Source organism: Prinia subflava, chromosome 2 (genome assembly GCF_021018805.1).
Source record: "Prinia subflava isolate CZ2003 ecotype Zambia chromosome 2, Cam_Psub_1.2, whole genome shotgun sequence".
Taxonomy (NCBI): Eukaryota; Metazoa; Chordata; class Aves; order Passeriformes; family Cisticolidae; genus Prinia; species Prinia subflava.
The window spans coordinates 14,351,993-14,364,812 of NC_086248.1; the positions used below are offsets into that span (position 1 = coordinate 14,351,993).

Below are 12,820 nucleotides of genomic sequence, written 5' to 3' on the forward strand. Positions count from 1 at the left end.
AGCGATTGATTACAACTGAAATAGAAAGAAAACTTCAAATTAAATGTGAGACATTGTTTGGGTAATGCACATAAGGGGATTTATTGAGCTCTGTAGAGGCATGTCATTCCAAATGAACAGGCATCTCTGGTCTGAATTAATTTGAAATCAGAGAAAACTATAGAGAATTAGTATTTGCAGCAGCATGCTACATGTCAAAAAATTGCTAACTGTAAAGATCTATGAAAGAAGATGAGGTACCTAGAAAAGGTTGCATCTGCAACTTTTTATGAGCGCCTGCAGGATTAGAGCAACTTGCTGGATCAGGAAGTCCTGCCTGTCTGATCTTTCCATTTTTGTAGCTATCCTTGTCTGTGTACTGGATAGGAGAGTGGCTGAGATTTGCATCAGTTCCAGGGTCTGCCTATGATTTTGTGTCAATCATTTCTATGAATTAAGAGAGTTGTTTAACAACTCAGTATTGTGGTTTCCATCTGTACCCTGAGCAGTACAACACATCCCAGCCAGGCTCAGCTCCAGACCAAGCCCTCATTTCAGTGTCCTTGTGTGAGTACCTGCAGGCATGTGCCATCTCAGTTTCAGTGACCAGGGGAGGTGCCTGGGGCCTCTTGAGACACTCTAACACCCATGTGAACTTCATGGGTATGACCCAGAACATGTAGGGGGCCTGTGGGGTGTCCTAGGGTGTCTCAAATGGCTCAACACTTAAGGACCTGAATCACAGCCTGGATCTACTCAGTCTGTAATGTAAATAAACACACTCAGACACCTACATTCTAACACCTCACATTAGGTGTCTTGAACCCATCCTCTGTACTGCTTCTCCCATGCCTGTCACCATGAAAATTACCTTTCTTGGTTACTCTCCTTTGAGTTATCCCTAAAGTGTTGGGACAGTCCGGAGCACACAGCCACCTCTGTCGGAAGTAACTCTCCATGCATGAGCCCACACACCATAACCTGATAGAGAAAATTCTCTTCCTCAGAGAGGCAAAAGCAGTTGCACGGAGAGGAAGCAAATATTTGAAATGTTGAGGTTTGGGCTGTTTCCAGGCCCGGATGGAGCTTGGACCATTTCCTAGCATTGCCAGCCTGGTTTACACAGTGCTTGTTACTTGCCTCAGGGAAGCAAATATTATATTCCTGTAAAAGAGGACACATTAAATTTATTTCAGCCTCTACTAGTAGTAGCATAAGTGGTATTTATCTAAGATAAGATAGAGTGGGAAGAGGTGAGTACAGAGGACAATATATGTCTTAGCCGTCATATTACTGTAGAATTCTAAATGGCAAAAATTAATAGTTCTTCTATCGTGCTTTCTCTGACAAGAGATGTGCAAAATCAGTTTATATGAAGAAGTATACAGGATGAACAAGAAAATACATCCAGGGCAAGTCCCAGAAGATATCTAATTACTTCTGGAATTAGAAACACATACTGCAGGCTGCACGGCAAATTTCTGAGACAGAATGTGATGAGATCTCCCAAAAAGTTCTTTCTTAATTATGCTGGAAAATTGTTTTAAAATCATCAGCAGGTTAACCTGTCTGGTGGATATTGAGTACTCTTATTTCATTTTCCATAGCAAACACTTGTAGCCAGTAAATCTGTATTCCTAAACACTCTCATATTAAAAATTCAGCCCTGCTCCCTTCTGAGGCATGAGGGAAATCTCTGGTACTCTGTTCCATTTACATGGCACTCTGGAAGGAGTACAGAGACAAACATTACATTCAAAAGCTCTGAAAAGATAGGCTTTTTAGTCTTTATTGTAATTATCCTTCATTAATTTGAAATAAGGTTGTGGAAACACTGGACAAAGAAAACAGACTGTGCGGGATGAATTCACAAGATAAAATTTACCAAGGTATATACTTTAACTCCTTCCTTTCCTATGCTCTTAAATGCATATGAAAGTTCGGAAAGAACGGAATATGTAATATTCCAATGAAAAAAAATTCATCATCATTCTGTAAAAACATATGAATGATAGTAAAACTGGGCTGTTCCTTGCACAAGGGATTTACATAATTTTTCTTATCCACTTAGCCTTTTGAGTTTCACTTAGCAAAGATGTTTAAAAGAGCTGAGCATCTTTCTGTGTTTTGCATTTACATGGGCAAAATACACCAGACAAAAAAAGACAAATTGTCAAAATCTTATAAAGTAAAACTGAAAGCTGACAGGGTTTTGGATCATGGTTATAGCAATGCTTTCCAGCCATTGTACTCACTTCTTTGTAATTGCTTGTGACTTATTGATTGTAAATATCAATCTTTCTAAAACAGCTTGAGCTGCAGGTGATGCAATAGCTCTCCCTCTGATGAAAGCCAAACCAACTGCTCAAAGCCAGTTTGTGGTAAAGGGTAATTGGCTTTTCCATCTAAGTTGCTTTACACTGGAGAGCTTTTTGAGACATGTGATGTCTGGTTTTTTGGTGAAGGTTCCTGAAGCGACCTGTCCTGTTTCCAGCCTGTAATGGAATGAAACAACTTCCTTTCATTCCCCTTATAGGACAGGTTTCATTTTTGTGTTTGTACTAATCTACAAATCTATCACACAGTTGAATCCTCCCCTCCTTCCTATAGGTCTCTTGGTTAATATTTCTGTCCTACATGATGATTAATACATCTGAATTTGGCCAGCTAGTTCTTTTTTCAGCTACCTGAAAGCACAGTGGTATTACTTCTAGACCTAATATATTGGGAACAATTGTAACAAAAGATTACATAATATTCCATTTGTCATAAAGATTGAAATAATTTCACATAACATATTAAAACTGTAAGATAATGAGACTGTTAAAGTTGTGGAAACTCCATTAATCTTGTTAAACTTAGGGGAACTCGGTGGCAGTAAATCATAACTTGTTCTACCTGCAAGGAAGGAAGATAGAAAATTCTGGGTCAGCAATAAAACTCCTTGGGTAGTGCAGTTAAAATGTGTAATCCATCATGAAACACTATATAGAGCTGCTGTCCAATGTTTGGAAAAGGTTAGTTATGGGGTTTTATTAATTTTTTACTGTGCTAGCAGAAAAAACCTGATTTGCCCTCTTCTCTGTGGAGCAGGTCCCACATCCAACCCATACATGCAGAAGATACCCTGTACTCACAGGGATCTATGGGACACAATAATGGCAGTGAGTACATTTTTTCTCCCCATCTCCCCATTTTCATTTTTTACAGTAATTTTCAGTGTATTTGCCCTCTGCTGGGAACCCATTTCATTAATGAAGCAGTGCAATGACAACGAGCCTCAGCTGAGCAGCTCATGGGACCTGTCATTAACCTTGTCTTGTTGGTAACATTTTCTCACGTCAGCCTTCTGACTGTATCTTACTCTTTAACTTGAAAACACTTCTGAGAGAGCAAGCACAGCACACAGGTCTGCCAAACCCAACACTCACTGAGGCACATTGCTGCTGTCCACGGCCAACACTGTCAAACGCCTGGGCTAGCAGCAGCAAGGGCATGGTCTAGTGGAAGGACAAATGACACCATTTTGTGTTCTACTTTAGTCATGGCAGACGTTTGAAAGGCTCATGTCATTCTGTCTGAGTGTTTGTGGGATTTCTTCTTTCTTTCCTGGGATTCTCCACTGGAACTTGTGCATTTGAAATTGCAACACACAGGTGTTTTTTAGTGTGAACCCTCCTTACATAAGCAGCAGTTGAGGGTTGCAGGAGCTGATTTACAGTTACAGGGTATGACAATTATTGCAAAGTAAGTAGAAAGAGACATGGAAAAAAGCAGTAGTTTGTCTTCCTGATCTGATAAGGTGGGCTAGAGGTATAGCAATATAGAAGATATGCACATACAAGGGAACTTGGTTCCTGTGTGAGACCAGACATACAAAAAATCGTGTGGTGTGTAATAAGCTATAGAAATATGACTGAAGAGTGTGGCTGGAGAAAGAGACTAAAAAGATTTGTCATGAGCAAAAGTTAACATGGATTTGTTGTGGCAATTTAGAGACTGCAAAGTGTCAATGACTGTCTGGAAAATTATTTTGACAAAATCTTCATTTGCATTCTCAAGATGATTCAAAAACACAAAATACCATCTCTGTCTTGAATTCTGAAGGATCTTTTTCCACCTTTCCAAAGTCCTACTCTTACTTAACATCAGGGGACATTTTGGAGAGTGACAGCAAGAAGAATACTAGGGAAAAGAAAAGTCAGATAAAATGAGTTTCTATTTTTCACTCTGCTGTTAACACTGAAACTTTTGACAGTTCCTTTAATCTGCCTTTTCTGCTTCATGCATAGGTAGAACTGGAAAAGTAGAGCTTTTTTGAGGAGTACTTTCAATGTGAAATTATAATATTTTCCATGAGAAAAGAATGAAAATATGGAAAAGGGCTTTTTCTTTTGCCACACTCAAAAACTTTCACTCTCTTCCAGCTTTTGTAGAGCTAAGAAATAGTAAGAGAATGTGAAGAAGAGGAGAAAAATACATTTAATTTCTAAAAATAACACATTCCCTTTTACATACTTGACAATGATTTCTGAACACAACACTTTCTCTTAAAATGTAACACTTCTAATTCTTTCCTACTGTTGCACAGTGAGGCTATGGGTGAAATCTGTGTGCACATAATTCTCATTTCTGCAACAGAAAACTTTGGCAAAAATCTTCTTGACACTTTTAATTTTTTTTCTTTCCATTTTTATAAGCTATGCCTCTGCCTGATTCTCCTTTAAAACAGGTTTTTGGTTCAGTTATACTTGCAGATGAAGAGTGTGTTGTAAAAATGTTAACTGTCTCTTATTGTGAGTGTGATAATATACCCTGAGGGGTCCTATAAAAGGCTTATTGCTTATAAAAAAATTCTTCATCCTGCAGCAAAAGAATTAACCTCAGAAGCCAAATAGCCACAGGATCAGGAAGTCAACTTATTGAACAAAAAGCACTGAGGAGCAAAAGCTGATACTAGGAGTGAAATACATCTTATAGGATATACCTGGACCCCCACTGCATCATAGACACAATTGAATTGGGTGCCATAGTTCAGGAGAGCAGCCCGGCTCTAAGTCTTTAGCCTGATTAGATCCCAAGAGGCTATTTAAAAACAAGCAAGCAAACAAAAACCCAAACAAAACACCTCCTTTAAGCACATAAAGTTCTTCAGTGCATGGTCCCCAGCCAGACTTTTCCCATGGCTGCCTTGCCAGGAGATCCAGTGTGCTGGGCTGTGCATGGTGTCTCCTCTGCTCTGAAGCTGGCAGGAGGTATCAGCCAGCTGATTGTGACTGTGCCACCTTGCTGGGTGGATGAGAGGCAGGGCAAATCCTCTGCTTTGGGGTGCCAATGCCTGGCCATCCTGCTTCCAGCTGGAGCGGGGCTCTGCATCCAAACAAAGAGCACATCACATGCTGCGAGGCTGGGGCTGTGCATGGCACTGTGGCTGTGACAACGAGTGCTGGCCTGTGCCTGCACCTGGGCACACCAGGGCTGCCCATGGCCTTCCTGAATCCTACAGCTCTCTCCGAGTCACGGCTATAATCTCTGTGTCTAATTTAAGATTCCTTATTGAATCTAACACATCAAAAGTGTGAAGATACCACCCACAAATGCTGTTTTAAACATCCTGCACCATATGTTGACAGAGCCTTTTGGCTGTGACCAAGTGGCTTGGCTAAATAAATGTTAGAAAATATGTTAGAAGAATGACTCCTTTTGCCTATCCAAATAAAACAGAGCTGGCAAGCAAATATCTTTCATCTACACTGGGTTTTACATAATTGTTTCAGTATTCCATTTTAATATGCCTGTGTATCTGTGGATGAATCTTGATTGTTCTCAAGTGAAATACTGTGAATCAAATCATAATGACAGAATCTTGACTATTTAATTAATGTGTTAGCATGTAACTGTAATGCTTGATTCCTACAAATTCCTAAATTAACAACTTCATTTAACTATGCTGTTCTCAGTGGAAAAGAGCACACTTAACTGCTCCATGGTGCTATTTACACCTGTTTAATTACTTTCATTTACAAATTGTCTAAATTACTTTGCCATAGAGGAGGACTGGGAGCACAATCCATGAATGGAATTAAAACTTCAGACTTCAAATGCCAGTTTGTACACTACCTTTGTCAGAGGTGATTCAGAAGCTATTCATGAGAGGAATAATCCATGGCTATTCATACATCTTGCTGTCCTGAACCGACAGACCCCTCAGTTTACATCAAAATTTTCATTTTATATCATGTCAGTAGAGAAAGAGGGATTGTTTTTGTTGTTATTGAGGTTTTTTGTTTGTTTTTTTTTATGAGGAAGTGGTATTGGAAATATGGATCCTCTGTCATCTTTGGACTTGGTATGTGTCCCAAGGTAAAACCACTCCTGCCATCCTTATCCAATTCCAGTGCTGAAATGTGCAACCTGTTTACTTGTCAGTGCTCGTATTTAAATAAGGACTTAAGCTGAAAATATTTTGGACCTGGATTTGAAGTTCCTGAGTGACTCCTGTCCATGCAGTGGGCCAAACCAAACTGTAGCCCTGCACTGTTGAATCCCAAGCTGGGATTCAAACTTCTTAGCTAAGTGTGTGAGCCAGTAGCTCTGCTGGTCAGCCCTGATCCCTCTTCTGTGCTGAGTACCAGGATTAGGTCCTATCCACTGCCTATGGAAAGCAGGGCTCACAGGCTCAGGGCCTTTGAAAGCCAGTAAGTTGCTCTCTCTTTTAAATGAGGTGTTTTGAAGAATTCACTCTGAAGTTCATGGCATGTTTTGTCAGAAGGTGAACTCCCCAGTGACATTGGGAGGAAGAACTGGGAATTAGTGGGGAAAAATGAAAAGCATACATCAGTAATACATGGATGTTTTCATGTGATATATTAATTTTGAAATTGAGCTAGAGGGATATAAGGGATAGACAAACAAAATACAAAAATAAAACATTGGTGTGCATACATAGAAAGTTTATTAGTAAGTCTCTAGACAATTTATTAATTGTTATATTAAGTACCCCAAATCATCAGATTCCTTCTTGTTTTCTTCAGTAATTATCAATGGTTTCCTAATACCTTATTTGTAAAAGTGTGAAGAACAGTGAACAGACATGTTTCAATAATCTTGATGACAACCAGAGTTCTTTAAAGTCAGAATTAGAAGAATAGCTATCCTTTTATGACTTCACCTAGAAACTGTATATTAAAAAGTACAGCTCCTCTTCATGATACATTAAGAGCAATTATATTCTGTACATGTATTCCAAGACAAAATTGAAGTTCACATATATTTTAAAGATTTTATTGAGTCCTTGGTGAGAATACTATTTTATTGATTGAAATCATCACAGACATGGAAATAAATTTATTAGTCTCATTAAAAGAGCAAATTACTTTGTAACTGTTTTCTATTTATCAAAACAGAATATATATGAATGTAATAAAATCACATAAGAAATGAAATGTAGAAGTCACAAAAAAATCTTCATAGATACTTCTTTATATGAGGAGATGTTTGATGTCAGCTGCATAACTTTCCCTTTTTTCTCACTCTGGTGAACAATCAAAACTATAAAATCTTCTTTGCAAATGGAAAAAAAATAGTAGAACAACCAACTCTGAGATGAATAATTGACATTTCTTCAGATGAAATGACGAATTTTCATTCAATAGATAACCAACAGAATTTTCTGTTGGTTATCTATTTTTAGACAACAAAGTTATGCTTTATTCTTTAATAGCATAACTTTATTCTCCAAAAATAGATAACCAATAGAAGTTTATGAAGAGGTATAGATTACTAAACCTAGTGTGTTAGGCTGTCATCCCCACTGCTGGAGGCAGCTCCTCCTGCTCTGCTCTCCTCCATCCAGAACTGTTAACAGTGCAAGTTGCTGAGTGCATACTGAACACGTGGTAAGAGTGTTACTGATATTTAGAGTTCATATAAGATGATGAAGCATTCAGAGGGTTTTCTGTGCCTTTATTCATCCTTGCACCAGCCTTTGAGGGAGTTAGGAAAGTGCTACTGTCTTTTTTTTCCAGCCAAGAAATTGAGGGAGCAGGATACTGAAGTGTAAGTGCAGGCAACCCCTGGGGAGAGAGGAGGTGCCATCCCAAGGGGAGAGTTCTGTCTGCAAGAGTGGTGTCCAGCAGTCCCCAGCAGCAGCTTGGGCATCTTTGTCCTTGTTTTGCCCTGGAATGACAGAGTCATAGAATGGTTTGGGTTAGAAGGGATCTGAAAATCATCCAGTTCCAACCCCCCTGCCATGGGCAGGGACACCTTCCACTAGACCAGGTTGTTCAGAGCCTCATCCAACCTGGGCTTCAACACTTCCAGGGATGGGACATCCACAGCTTCTCTGGGCAGCCTGTTCCAATGCCTACAGATCTAATGATAATATCTAATCTAAACCTAGTCTCAATTTGAAGCCACTACTCCTTGTTCTATTGCTATACACCCTTGTAAAAAGTCCCTCTGCAGCTTTCTTGTAGACTGCTTTCAGGTACTGAAAGACAAAAATGCATAAGATTTTCTCCTTTTGTAATTCTTTACAGTGAAGCCTGACTATTTATGTCCCATGCCCCAGCTGTTAAAGCAGATTTTAAAAACCTGAGCAAGATTTAAGGTGAAGATGTTTAGAGGATGAATAAGGTAAAGGGAAGTGCTAGAGGAAGGGAAGGGAAAATGGAAGGGGAACGAAAGGGAGGGAAAGGGAATGGAGAAATATTAATCTCAAGTGCTTGTACAAAATGAATGAGAAAACCTCCACATATATGTACATCATATATGTACATGTGACTCTTCTATTTAGTTCTGGGGAACTGTGAGGGTCCAGGTCCTGTCCCTGTGCCCATTGAGCCTGGCCTAGCAGCTGTTTTTACACTAATCACTCCAAAGTGCTCCTTTACTGGAGCATGAAACTGCATGTTGGAAATGCTACTGTGCCCACTCCTGCACAGAACTTGAGGTCTCACAAGGTAAAACAGGTGAAGAAAGTACAGTGTCCCTAATTTTGCTTTTTGAAGGCAGTCAGGAAGTTAGAGGACATCTTCCACTTTTGTTAAAATCAATTACCATGCATCTTGCTTCATTGTGTGTAACTAAACACCCAAATTCTATTCATTTTCTTTTACAAAGAAAAGATTTTTTTTCCCCATGGAAGAACATATGAAGCAATAATTAGCTTTCAAGGTTCGTTAAGTGCTGAGCTTCTGTCAAAAATAATCACATGTCATTTCTTAAAAACAGTTTAACAATAATGAAACTACTTTAGTCCATCTATTAACTACATTTTAAACAGCTTTTTAAAAGCTATAAATAACTTCAAGCCAGCCAAGTGACTGCAGAAAATGGGAGCAGAAATCAGAATAAGGCCATTGTCTTTCACATATCACTGTGGAAGTCAAGCTACTGTTAAACAACTGTTAAAATTTACATCCTAAATTCATGCGTGACAGGCTTCTCTACTTTCACCAATTTCTAGTAACGTTAAAAGGGTTAGCTTTTCTGACAAATTTAGATTTAAAACAACCATCTAATTTCCCTTTTTTGCTGATCATATTTTGTTACAATCCCCCCTCCCAAAAAAAGGGAGAGAAAGACCAAACTGATAAATACTAATTGACAGTCCCAATTCTAAAAGTTTTGTTACCCATTCCTGTTCAACAGCAAGATGATTTTAGCCCCATTTACCTGTCCTCACAAAGAATTAAAAACTGGTGTTGCTGTTACTACCTTTACAGCATTGCTGTTGTACCAGTGACTCTTCCTACACAGCAAACACCCAGGTTGTGTACACTGTGACACAGAAACAGCAGGAGTGAACACTGGCTCCAGATCAGTTCTGCAATCCTGTGGCAAACCCAGAGTAATCCTTTCTCAGTATCAGTCTTTAACTTAACTTTTTGTTTCTGGCCCCTAAAGTTAATGAGACATTTCAGTAACCTTGAGGTACTATTTAATTAGTCAGTAGTATAATTAGCTGCAACTGGAGTCAACTGAAGAAAGGGTAAGCCTTGCACCTGAGACAGCCTGAGAGACACAATCATAGAATCTTAGAATGATTTGGGTTACAAAGGACACTTAAAGGTCACCTAGTCCCATCCCCTTTGCACTGAGCAGGGACGTTTTCAACTAGATCTCACGGCTCAGAGCCTGGTCTAACTTGACTTTGACTTGTTCTAGGGGTGGGGTACCCACAATTTCTCTTAACAACTTCTGCCAGTGTTCTGGCCTTCTTGTAGAAAAAATATCCTTATTGTAAAAAAATTCTTCTTATATCTAGTCTAAATCTGCTGTCCTTCAATTTAAAAATGTTGCACCTTATCCTATTGTAACAGACTCTGCTAAAAAGTTTGACCCCATCTTTCTTATAAGCCTCTTTCAGGTACTGGAAGGCCACAATCAGGTCTCCCCAGAGTCTCTTCCAGGCTCAACAAACCCAGTTCTCTCAGCCTTTCCCCACAGGACATGTGCTCCATCCCTCTGGTCATCTTTGGGGCCTCCTCTGGACTGCTCCAACAGGTCCATGTCCTTCCTGTTCTGGGACCCCAGAGCTGATGCAGCCCTGCAGGTGGGGTCTCAGCAGGGCAGAGCAGAGGGGCAGAATCCCCTCCCTCACCTCTGCCCACGCTGCCTTTGATGCAGCCCAGGACACGTTTGGCTCTCTGGGCTGCAAGGGCACACGGCTGGGTCCTGTCCAGCCTCTCACCCACAGCACACCCAGGTCCTTCACTTCAGGATTGTTCTCAGTGAGTTCTCCCAGTATTCAAGGAATATTATCTTATGATTTACTTCATCCTTTTTCTAAGTAATTCTATTGATGGGTTTTTATATGCTGCTTGATTTGCTGTGCTGTTAAATTTCCTATTTACAAAAACTAATGGATTCCCTTGGTTACTGCTCTATAAAAAAAACAAGATGATGATTTTCCTCCTATATGTCATTATAATTTTTTTTTCTCTCTCAAGGAAGCTTCCCGGGCTTCCTTCTGCGTTTTAATTATTGTAACAGAGTGGTGACATTTGCATGAAGGAGCAATTCAATCAGGAATACCTAAGTACTCACCCCAACTGAAAAGGTGAAATGAAACAAAACTGAGCCGTTCTTTTAATTTGGTCATAACACTGTTAAAATGACCAGCAATTGTGATGGTGCAATTGAGAACAGGAGTGTAATAAATGCAGGGCTCCTGTGTCGAAAGCACTGGAAGTACTCTCCCATGCCCCAGACCCAAGGTAAATCACTGGGACACAGCACAGATGAATTTGGCATGCAGGCTGCCAGAGGGACCTCCACCTTACACGTCCTGTAATCCTGAAGGGAAACAACACAGACTTTCTAAGTGCAGTACACAGTAAATCGGTGTGTCCCCAGATGCTCCCAGGCCGTCCCTGTTCTGGTGCTGGAGTTCCAACACTTGGTCCCAGCTGGTAAGGACCAATTTCCCAGTCAGCTCACAGCTTAGCCTGATCAGACACCAGTACAAAGGCATGCAAACATTGCACTAACAACTCTGTTAAGAGCATTTTTATAGAAACCCACCTCTGTTAAAAGTGTCATTGACCTAGTAACAGCTGCAGAGCTTTCCGCAAACATTGGAGGAAATCATCAACAATTCACTTTATTTATTCTATTCTTTCTCCTTGAATTATTTTTTCCAGGATTTCCAGGATTTGTTGTTTACAACTTGCTGTATCTAAGTATTTTAGTGACCAAATAATTTTTTACTAAACTTTAAAACCCACCATGCTGTGATTTTTTTGTTGTTGTTTTTTTCCTTAAGGTCTTCAGACTACCAAGATAAAAGAGAAGATCCCGGTTTCAGATCTTACCTGTACATCACCAGATGGCTCTGGGACATCACCTGATGGTTTTACAAAAATCAGTTTTCCCTAGAGAAAAAGGATTGGAATCATTCAGTTGTGCATCCAACCTACATCCTGGCATATTATTAAATAATTTATTGCCATGAGTAAAGACAAGTAGCAGGAAGGGAAATTTAAATTTAAATAATTAGTTGTAGGAAGAGAGACTATTTCAGCAGAGGAGGGGGCATATTTTTCGCTCATACCCTGGACATCGATTATTGAAAAAAATTTCAAAATCAGAATTTCTCATTTGAGAAGCATCAGTTTGCAAATTCTACATTACAGCTCAGGTCTGACCAGTGGTGTGCTCAGCTGTGCACCAACTGTGCTCTGCTCCCTTTTGAGCTGTCTGATACCTCCTCACTCTTTGCAAAGGCTGTGGGCAAGAGGCTGAGCACCAGCAATGGTTGGTGGTTGGACTGGGAAGACTTTGGCACCCTGGCAGACACTTGGGACCTGAATTTGCATCACACAACAAGGCTTTGTCTCCAAACTTCCAGGCTTTTCAGCCTCTCACTTGGGGTTACAACTGCAGGCAACATCAGTCCTCAGGCAGGAACAGGCAGAAGAAAATTTCCTTTAAGTTTACAGGAGAGTGATCTTTTTACCTTCTGTGTTTAGCATCGTAGAGGCTGCAGATGTGAACAGTTTTACAAAAGACACTTTCCAGCACTGTGATTTTGACTTCAGAGCTCACTTGGCACTTGATGCCTGCATGTGATTTGCAGCTTCAGATGCACTTAAAAAGAATGAGATTTATTATAATTGGCACAGAGGCATTTTTGTCTCTACAGAGATGTTCCTGCTTGGCTGCTGAGCTGGTCACCTGGAGCACACCTACATGAGGAGACATCAACAAACTGCTCCTACATCACCTTTATGAAGACTATGGGCAGTAATGTAGCCATTGCCAGCCCAGCAAGTTCTTCCTTTTTTCATATTCACATGATATTTCCTAAATTCAGAAAATATTTAGTTCATAGTCC

At 40.0% G+C, this 12,820-nt stretch overlaps 1 long non-coding RNA gene across 1 annotated transcript; it reads right to left on the minus strand.

The window, feature by feature from the left end:
* Positions 1-7,279: 7,279 nt before the first annotated feature.
* Positions 7,280-12,575, minus strand: LOC134547686 (uncharacterized). The gene is made up of 3 exons (XR_010079549.1): positions 12,443-12,575; positions 11,799-11,858; positions 7,280-8,157 (listed from the first exon to the last, which is right to left on the minus strand). It is a non-coding gene; the product is annotated as an uncharacterized LOC134547686 (long non-coding RNA).
* Positions 12,576-12,820: the final 245 nt, after the last annotated feature.